The 12500-nt window shown below is 49.7% G+C and overlaps 1 long non-coding RNA gene across 6 annotated transcripts in view; it reads right to left on the bottom strand.

Annotated features, from left to right (window-relative positions):
* The window catches only part of LOC131362607 (uncharacterized), a 64810-nt gene that overhangs the window by 29062 nt on the left and 23248 nt on the right, over nt 1-12500 (bottom strand). For 4 of the 6 annotated variants that reach the window (XR_009206219.1, XR_009206222.1, XR_009206217.1 and 1 more), the window contains exon 2: nt 1449-1878. The exons of the other annotated variants lie outside the window; for them this stretch is intronic. This is a non-coding gene — a long non-coding RNA (uncharacterized LOC131362607). The remainder of the gene's footprint in view (nt 1-1448; nt 1879-12500) is intronic. 6 annotated transcript variants of the gene reach the window in all.

Raw genomic sequence — 12500 nt, forward strand, 5'->3', positions numbered from 1 at the left:
GTGTGTGTGACAGAGAGAGAGAGAGAGAGAGAGAGTGATGTGTTGTGACAGGAGGAGAGGAGCAAGAAGTGAGGGATGAACCTGAATAAAGAGAGAGGGAGAGAGAGCTAGAGGGGAAATATAGAGGAAACAGAGCCCCATTGTCATGCTATAACACACACACACACACACACACACACACACACACACACACACACTGAGCTGGTGAGTGGTGCAGCGTGAATGAATTAAAGCACCTCATTTGCACATTACACTGAATTTAATGAGTTTAATGGTAATGGAGGTCAGAGTCAGATTCATCACACACACACACACACACACACAGAGGCTGGACTGTAATCACTGCACACAGAGAAATCCAACATTTCTTTATGTTTAATAACGTTACTGCTGTCTTTCTACCCTCACGCACCACCACAGTCACCCGTCCACCCTCACGCTCCTCCACCGTCCACCCTCACGCACCACCACAGTCACCCGTCCACCCTCACGCTCCTCCACCGTCCACCCTCACGCTCCACCACCGTCCACCCTCACGCACCACCACAGTCACCCGTCCACCCTCACGCTCCACCACAGTCACCCGTCCACCCTCACGCTCCTCCACCGTCCACCCTCACGCACCACCACAGTCACCCGTCCACCCTCACGCTCCACCACAGTCACCCGTCCACCCTCACGCTCCACCACAGTCACCCGTCCACCCTCACGCACCACCACAGTCACCCGTCCACCCTCACGCTCCACCACAGTCACCCGTCCACCCTCACGCTCCACCACAGTCACCCGTCCACCCTCACGCTCCACCACAGTCACCCGTCCACCCTCACGCACCACCACAGTCACCCGTCCACCCTCACGCTCCACCACAGTCACCCGTCCACCCTCACGCACCACCACAGTCACCCGTCCACCCTCACGCACCACCACAGTCACCCGTCCACCCTCACGCACCACCACAGTCACCCGTCCACCCTCACGCACCACCACAGTCACCCGTCCACCCTCACGCACCACCACAGTCACCCGTCCACCCTCACGCTCCACCACAGTCACCCGTCCACCCTCACGCTCCACCACAGTCGCCCGTCCACCCTCACGCTCCACCACAGTCGCCCGTCCACCCTCACGCTCCACCACAGTCGCCCGTCCACCCTCACGCTCCACCACAGTCGCCCGTCCACCCTCACGCTCCACCACAGTCCACCGTCCACCCTCACGCTCCACCACCGTCCACCCTCACACACCACCACAGTCGCCCGTCCACCCTCACGCTCCACTAAATTCTACAAGAAATAGTCAGACAGCTGATTACAAACAATTTGTTTGAGAATTTTTGAAAGAAAGGAGAGGAGTGATACTGGTCTATAATTACTGATGTCAGAGGGATCCAAAGCAGGTTTCTTTAGTATAGGGATAACCCTTGCTTGCTTAAAGGCAGTTGGTACCTGTCCTGATGTAATGGATCTATTGATGACTGTGGTGATGAAGGGCAGGAGGTCAGGTGAGATGGTCTGGAGCATAGTGGAAGTGATTGGATCCAGTGGGCAGGTGGTAGGATTGCAGGAGTGGATGATCTGCAAAACCTCTTCTGCTGCTATGGTTGAGGTTGAGAGATGCTTCAGTGAAGGAGTAGCTGAGTCCTGGCTGTGTAATGTAGATAAAGTTGGGGTGGACGGGAAGGTCTGGCAGATCTTCTCAATCTTCTCTGTGTAAAAAGTGGCAAAATCTTCAGTGGTCAGGGAGGATGGAGCAGGTGGAGTCGGAGGGTTGAGTAGTGCAGAGAAGATGTTGTGGAGCTTTCGGGGATCTTGTGCAGAAGCCTCAAGCTTTTCCTTGTAAAAGGAAGTCTTGGCAGAAGTCACGTCCGAAGAGAATCTGGACAGAAGCATTCGATAAGAGGAGAGATCTGAAACTACTCTTGATTAATCATCTGAGACAACTAAGCATAGACCAACACTAAAGGATCAACAAGCTATACAATATAACACAGTTCAAATAACTCTAGAACCAACCAAGTTAAACAAATCGTATACAAAGTCAGAATCCTACCTTACCAGATGGAATAGATTCAAATGAAGAGCTAAAGCACACTACAGTCCACTGTCCACCCTCGCGCTCCACTACACTCCACCATCCACCCTCACGCTCCACTACAGTCGCCCGTCCACCCTCACGCTCCACTACACTCCACCTTCCACCCTCACGCTCCACTACAGTCACCCGTCCACCCTCACGCTCCACTACAGTCCACCGTCCACCCTCACGCTCCACTACAGTCCACCGTCCACCCTCGCGCTCCACTACACTCCACCGTCCACCCTCGCGCTCCACTACAGTCCACCGTCCACCCTCGCGCTCCACTACAGTCCACCGTCCACCCTCGCGCTCCACTACAGTCCACCGTCCACCCTCGCGCTCCACTACAGTCGCCCGTCCACCCTCGCGCTCCACTACAGTCCACCGTCCACCCTCGCGCTCCACTACAGTCCACCGTCCACCCTCGCGCTCCACTACAGTCCACCGTCCACCCTCGCGCTCCACTACAGTCGCCCGTCCACCCTCGCGCACGACTACAGTCCACCGTCCACCCTCGCGCACCACTACAGTCGCCCGTCCACCCTCGCGCACGACTACAGTCCACCGTCCACCCTCGCGCTCCACTACAGTCGCGCGTCCACCCTCACGCTCCACTACAGTCGCGCGTCCACCCTCGCGCTCCACTACAGTCCACCGTCCACCCTCGCGCTCCACTACAGTCCACCGTCCACCCTCGCGCTCCACTACAGTCCACCGTCCACCCTCGCGCTCCACTACAGTCCACCGTCCACCCTCGCGCTCCACTACAGTCGCCCGTCCACCCTCGCGCACGACTACAGTCCACCGTCCACCCTCGCGCACCACTACAGTCCACCGTCCACCCTCGCGCACCACTACAGTCCACCGTCCACCCTCGCGCACCACTACAGTCCACCGTCCACCCTCGCGCTCCACTACAGTCCACCGTCCACCCTCGCGCTCCACTACAGTCGCCCGTCCACCCTCGCGCTCCACTACAGTCGCCCGTCCACCCTCGCGCTCCACTACAGTCGCCCGTCCACCCTCGCGCACGACTACAGTCCACCGTCCACCGTCCACCCTCACGCACCACTACAGTCCACCGTCCACCCTCGCGCTCCACTACAGTCCACCGTCCACCCTCGCGCTCCACTACAGTCGCCCGTCCACCCTCGCGCTCCACTACAGTCGCCCGTCCACCCTCGCGCTCCACTACAGTCGCCCGTCCACCCTCGCGCATGACTACAGTCCACCGTCCACCGTCCACCCTCACGCACCACTACAGTCCACCGTCCACCCTCACGCACTACTACAGTCCACTGTCCACCCTCACGCACGACTACAGTTCACTGTCCACCCTCGCGCTCCACTACAGTTGCCCGTCCACCCTCACGCACCACTACAGTCCACTGTCCACCCTCACGCACGACTACAGTCCACTGTCCACCCTCACGCACCACTACACCCATCTACACTCACACATCTATCCTACTGTGTGTGATGGAGTTACAGTCACAGGGAGAAGTGATGAAGATAAGTTACTCTTCTTCTCACCCAAGTGTTTATTTTCTCAGCAATTAGTTGATCATTAATATTTAAATAAAAACACATCCACATCATACTTTTTCAGTATTTATAGTTAGTGTTAATGTTGGCCAAATGAGTCCCTGTGGTCACATTATAGCAGCTATAAACAGCAGCCTCTCTTTATTCTCTCTTCACCTTCATCAGACTAAAACTAGCCGCATGTTACTCCGGTCACTGAGAATCGAGGGTGTAAAGAAGTGTGAACTCTGCAGATGTCGGATGAAAGCTCCAGCTTTAACTCTCAATAAAATTTACATAAATATTTCCTTACAGAATATTTCATATCACTCATTACACATGTTTATTAATCAGTTTATTATCAGTGGAGTGTGTGCTGTACACGCCCCTGTGAAGGAGCTGTTGCTATAGAAACAATAAGGTATCAGAGTGAGTTAATGTAAAGATTAATATAGACAGAGATTAATATAAACATTAATATAAAGCTGCGCAAATTAATCACCACCTGATCCACCAATCAGAGTCCAGAACTGAGTGTGATGTAATAATAAATGAGTAGTGTAGCTGCTGAGCCCAGAGGAAGCTCAGTGAGATGTTTCTATGGTTTCTGCTTTAAGCAGGAGGTCCACGGTCCTGACCTTCAGCACCACAGCTCCATACAGCACAATGAATTCCTGTGGATCTCTGAAACCCGAGTCTCCGAGCCAACCCTGAAGGTTTAAGTGTGTGAATGCGGTGCCACGGTGCTCAGAGTCATTCAGTGGAACGCTGGGAGAGCTGCTGCTGGCCCCTCACGCTCGACCTTTAACCCCAAACCCGGGGACTGTCCCCTTTCTCCATTCTGAATCTGGAAAATCTGCCACATGAATGAATGTAAATGGACTCAGTGGAATGTGACCTCAGACTTTTCCATTATGGGATTCTAGCAGTGAACTAAAGATCATGTACTTCCTGTATATTCACACACACACACACACACAAACACACACACACACACACACACACACACACGGAACATGACGTAATAGTACAAAGTTAACATTAAAACAAATAATCATCACTCGCTCTCTCGGCTCTCTCCTGGTCTACTTTCTCCACAGCATCACAGCTCTCAGGAGGTAGAGGAGCATCACCCTGAACTCAGATAGATCCTGTAAGGGCTGAGAGACAGAAACACGGAGTGTACACACACACACACACACTACAGAAACACGGAGTGTACACACACACACACACACTACAGAAACACGGAGTGTACACACACACACACACACTACAGAAACACGGAGTGTACACACACACACACACACACACTACAGAAACACGGAGTGTACACACACACACACACACTACAGAAACACGGAGTGTACACACACACACACACACTACAGAAACACGGAGTGTACACACACACACACACACTACAGAAACACGGAGTGTACACACACACACACACACTACAGAAACACGGAGTGTACACACACACACACACACTACAGAAACACGGAGTGTACACACACACACACACACACACTACAGAAACACGGAGTGTACACACACACACACACACACACTACAGAAACACGGAGTGTACACACACACACACACACTACAGAAACACGGAGTGTACACACACACACACTACAGAAACACGGAGTGTACACACACACTACAGAAACACGGAGTGTACACACACACACACTACAGAAACACGGAGTGTACACACACACACACACACTACAGAAACACGGAGTGTACACACACACACACACACACTACAGAAACACGGAGTGTACACACACACACACACTACAGAAACACGGAGTGTACACACACACACACACTACAGAAACACGGAGTGTACACACACACACACTACAGAAACACGGAGTGTACACACACACACACACTACAGAAACACGGAGTGTACACACACACACACACACACTACAGAAACACGGAGTGTACACACACACACTACAGAAACACGGAGTGTACACACACACACACACTACAGAAACACGGAGTGTACACACACACACACACTACAGAAACACGGAGTGTACACACACACACACACACACTACAGAAACACGGAGTGTACACACACACACACACACTACAGAAACACGGAGTGTACACACACACAGACACACTACAGAAACACGGAGTGTACACACACACACACACACTACAGAAACACGGAGTGTACACACACACACACACTACAGAAACACGGAGTGTACACACACACACTACAGAAACACGGAGTGTACACACACACACACACTACAGAAACACGGAGTGTACACACACACACACACTACAGAAACACGGAGTGTACACACACACACTACAGAAACACGGAGTGTACACACACACACACACTACAGAAACACGGAGTGTACACACACACACACACACTACAGAAACACGGAGTGTACACACACACACACACACTACAGAAACACGGAGTGTACACACACACACACACACTACAGAAACACGGAGTGTACACACACACACTACAGAAACACGGAGTGTACACACACACACACACTACAGAAACACGGAGTGTACACACACACACACACACACTACAGAAACACGGAGTGTACACACACACACACACTACAGAAACACGGAGTGTACACACACACACTACAGAAACACGGAGTGTACACACACACACACACACACTACAGAAACACGGAGTGTACACACACACACTACAGAAACACGGAGTGTACACACACACACTACAGAAACACGGAGTGTACACACACACACTACAGAAACACGGAGTGTACACACACACACACACTACAGAAACACGGAGTGTACACACACACACACACTACAGAAACACGGAGTGTACACACACACACACACACACTACAGAAACACGGAGTGTACACACACACACACACACTACAGAAACACGGAGTGTACACACACACAGACACACTACAGAAACACGGAGTGTATACACAAACACACACACTACAGAAACACGGAGTGTACACACACACACACACTACAGAAACACGGAGTGTACACACACACACTACAGAAACACGGAGTGTACACACACACACACACTACAGAAACACGGAGTGTACACACACACACACACTACAGAAACACGGAGTGTACACACACACACTACAGAAACACGGAGTGTACACACACACACACACTACAGAAACACGGAGTGTACACACACACACACACTACAGAAACACGGAGTGTACACACACACACACACACTACAGAAACACGGAGTGTACACACACACACACACACTACAGAAACACGGAGTGTACACACACACAGACACACTACAGAAACACGGAGTGTACACACACACACACACACTACAGAAACACGGAGTGTACACACACACACACACACTACAGAAACACGGAGTGTACACACACACACTACAGAAACACGGAGTGTACACACACACACACACTACAGAAACACGGAGTGTACACACACACACACACTACAGAAACACGGAGTGTACACACACACACACACACACTACAGAAACACGGAGTGTACACATACACACACACTACAGAAACACGGAGTGTACACACACACACACACTACAGAAACACGGAGTGTACACACACACACACACACACTACAGAAACACGGAGTGTACACACACACACACACTACAGAAACACGGAGTGTACACACACACACACACACACTACAGAAACATGGAGTGTACACACACACACACACTACAGAAACACGGAGTGTACACACAGACACACTACAGAAACACGGAGTGTACACACACACACACACTACAGAAACACGGAGTGTACACACACACACACACACTACAGAAACACGGAGTGTACACACACACACACACACACACACTACAGAAACACGGAGTGTACACACACACACACACACTACAGAAACACGGAGTGTACACACACACACACACACACTACAGAAACACGGAGTGTACACACACACACACACTACAGAAACACGGAGTGTACACACACACACACACACACACACACTACAGAAACACGGAGTGTACACACACACACACACTACAGAAACACGGAGTGTACACACACACACACTAAGGAAACACGGAGTGTACACACACACACACACACACTACAGAAACACGGAGTGTACACACACACACACACTACAGAAACACGGAGTGTACACACACACACACTACAGAAACACGGAGTGTACACACACACACACACACTACAGAAACACGGAGTGTACACACACACACACACACACACTACAGAAACACGGAGTGTACACACACACACACTACAGAAACACGGAGTGTACACACACACACACACTACAGAAACACGGAGTGTACACACACACACACTACAGAAACACGGAGTGTACACACACACACACACACTACAGAAACACGGAGTGTACACACACACACACACTACAGAAACACGGAGTGTAAACACACACACACACTACAGAAACACGGAGTGTACACACACACACACACACTACAGAAACACGGAGTGTACACACACACACACACTACAGAAACACGGAGTGTACACACACACACACTACAGAAACACGGAGTGTACATACACACACACACACACACTACAGAAACACGGAGTGTACACACACACACTACAGAAACACGGAGTGTACACACACACACACACACTACAGAAACACGGAGTGTAAACACACACACACACTACAGAAACACGGAGTGTACACACACACACACACTACAGAAACACGGAGTGTACACACACACACTACAGAAACACGGAGTGTACACACACACACACTACAGAAACACGGAGTGTACACACACACACACACACTACAGAAACACGGAGTGTACACACACACACACACTACAGAAACACGGAGTGTACACACACACACACACACACACTACAGAAACACGGAGTGTACACACACACACACACTACAGAAACACGGAGTGTACACACACACACACACTACAGAAACACGGAGTGTACACACACACACACACTACAGAAACACGGAGTGTACATACACACACACACACACACACACTACAGAAACACGGAGTGTACACACACACACACTACAGAAACACGGAGTGTACACACACACACACACACACACACACACTACAGAAACACGGAGTGTACACACACACACACACACACACACACACACTACAGAAACACGGAGTGTACACACACACACACACTACAGAAACACGGAGTGTACACACACACACACACACACACACTACAGAAACACGGAGTGTACACACACACACACACTACAGAAACACGGAGTGTACACACACACAAACACACACACACACTACAGAAACACGGAGTGTACACACACACACACACTACAGAAACACGGAGTGTACACACACACACACACTACAGAAACACGGAGTGTACACACACACACACACACACACACACTACAGAAACACGGAGTGTACACACACACACACACACACACTACAGAAACACGGAGTGTACACACACAGACACACTACAGAAACACGGAGTGTACACACACACACTACAGAAACACGGAGTGTACACACACACACACACTACAGAAACACGGAGTGTACACACACACACACACACACACACACACTACAGAAACACGGCGTGTACACACACACACACACACACACTACAGAAACACGGAGTGTACACACACAGACACACTACAGAAACACGGAGTGTACACACACACACTACAGAAACACGGAGTGTACACACACACACACACACTACAGAAACACGGAGTGTACACACACACACACACACACACACACACACTACAGAAACACGGAGTGTACACACACACACACACTACAGAAACACGGAGTGTACACACACACACACACACTACAGAAACACGGAGTGTACACACACACACTACAGAAACACGGAGTGTACACACACACACACACTACAGAAACACGGAGTGTACACACACACACACACACACATACACACACTACAGAAACACGGAGTGTACACACACACACACACTACAGAAACACGGAGTGTACACACACACACACACACTACAGAAACACGGAGTGTACACACACACACTACAGAAACACGGAGTGTACACACACACACTACAGAAACACGGAGTGTACACACACACACACACTACAGAAACACGGAGTGTACACACACACACACACACACACACACACTACAGAAACACGGAGTGTACACATACACACACACACACACTACAGAAACACGGAGTGTACACACACACACACACACTACAGAAACACGGAGTGTACACACACACACACACTACAGAAACACGGAGTGTACACACACACACACACTACAGAAACACGGAGTGTACACACACACACACACACACACACACACTACAGAAACACGGAGTGTACACACACACACACACACACACACTACAGAAACACGGAGTGTACACACACAGACACACTACAGAAACACGGAGTGTACACACACACACTACAGAAACACGGAGTGTACACACACACACACACACACTACAGAAACACGGAGTGTACACACACACACACTACAGAAACACGGAGTGTACACACACACACTACAGAAACACGGAGTGTACACACACACACACTACAGAAACACGGAGTGTACACACACACACACACACTACAGAAACACGGAGTGTACACACACACACACACACACTACAGAAACACGGAGTGTACACACACACACTACAGAAACACGGAGTGTACACACACACACACACTACAGAAACACGGAGTGTACACACACACACACACTACAGAAACATGGAGTGTACATACACACACACACTACAGAAACACGGAGTGTACACACACACACTACAGAAACACGGAGTGTACACACACACACTACAGAAACACGGAGTGTACACACACACACACACACACACTACAGAAACATGGAGTGTACATACACACACACACTACAGAAACACGGAGTGTACACACACACACTACAGAAACACGGAGTGTACACACACACACACACACTACAGAAACATGGAGTGTACACACATACACACACTACAGAAACACGGAGTGTACACACACACACTACAGAAACACGGAGTGTACACACACACACACACACTACAGAAACACGGAGTGTACACACACACACACACTACAGAAACACGGAGTGTACACACACACACTACAGAAACACGGAGTGTACACACACACACACTACAGAAACACGGAGTGTACACACACACACACACACACTACAGAAACACGGAGTGTACACACACACACTACAGAAACACGGAGTGTACACACACACACACACTACAGAAACACGGAGTGTACACACACACACTACAGAAACACGGAGTGTACACACACACACACTACAGAAACACGGAGTGTACACACACACACACACACTACAGAAACACGGAGTGTACACACACACACACACTACAGAAACATGGAGTGTACATACACACACACACACTACAGAAACACGGAGTGTACACACACACACACACACACACTACAGAAACATGGAGTGTACACACACACACACTACAGAAACACGGAGTGTACACACACACACACACTACAGAAACACGGAGTGTACACACACACACACACACTACAGAAACACGGAGTGTACACACACACACACTACAGAAACACGGAGTGTACACACACACACACACTACAGAAACACGGAGTGTACACACACACACACACACTACAGAAACACGGAGTGTACACACACACACACACACTACAGAAACACGGAGTGTACACACACACACACACACTACAGAAACACGGAGTGTACACACACACACACTACAGAAACACGGAGTGTACACACACACACACACTACAGAAACACGGAGTGTACACACACACACACACACTACAGAAACACGGAGTGTACACACACACACACACACTACAGAAACACGGAGTGTACACACACACACACACTACAGAAACACGGAGTGTACACACACACACTACAGAAACACGGAGTGTACACACACACACACACACACTACAGAAACACGGAGTGTACACACACACACACTACAGAAACACGGAGTGTACACACACACACACACTACAGAAACACGGAGTGTACACACACACACACACACACATACACACACTACAGAAACACGGAGTGTACACACACACACACACTACAGAAACACGGAGTGTACACACACACACACACACTACAGAAACACGGAGTGTACACACACACACTACAGAAACACGGAGTGTACACACACACACTACAGAAACACGGAGTGTGCACACACACACACACACACACACACACACACACTACAGAAACACGGAGTGTACACACACACACACACTACAGAAACACGGAGTGTACACACACACACACACACACACACACTACAGAAACACGGAGTGTACACACACACACACACTACAGAAACACGGAGTGTACACACACACACACACACTACAGAAACACGGAGTGTACACACACACACACACACACACACACTACAGAAACACGGAGTGTACATACACACACACACACTACAGAAACACGGAGTGTACACACACACACACACACACACACACACTACAGAAACACGGAGTGTACACACACACACACACTACAGAAACACGGAGTGTACACACACACACACTACAGAAACACGGAGTGTACACACACAGACACACTACAGAAACACGGAGTGTACACACACACACACTACAGAAACACGGAGTGTACACACACACACACACACACTACAGAAACACGGAGTGTACACACACACACACACACTACAGAAAC

Source organism: Hemibagrus wyckioides, linkage group LG12 (assembly GCF_019097595.1).
Source record: "Hemibagrus wyckioides isolate EC202008001 linkage group LG12, SWU_Hwy_1.0, whole genome shotgun sequence".
Lineage (NCBI taxonomy): Eukaryota > Metazoa > Chordata > Actinopteri > Siluriformes > Bagridae > Hemibagrus > Hemibagrus wyckioides.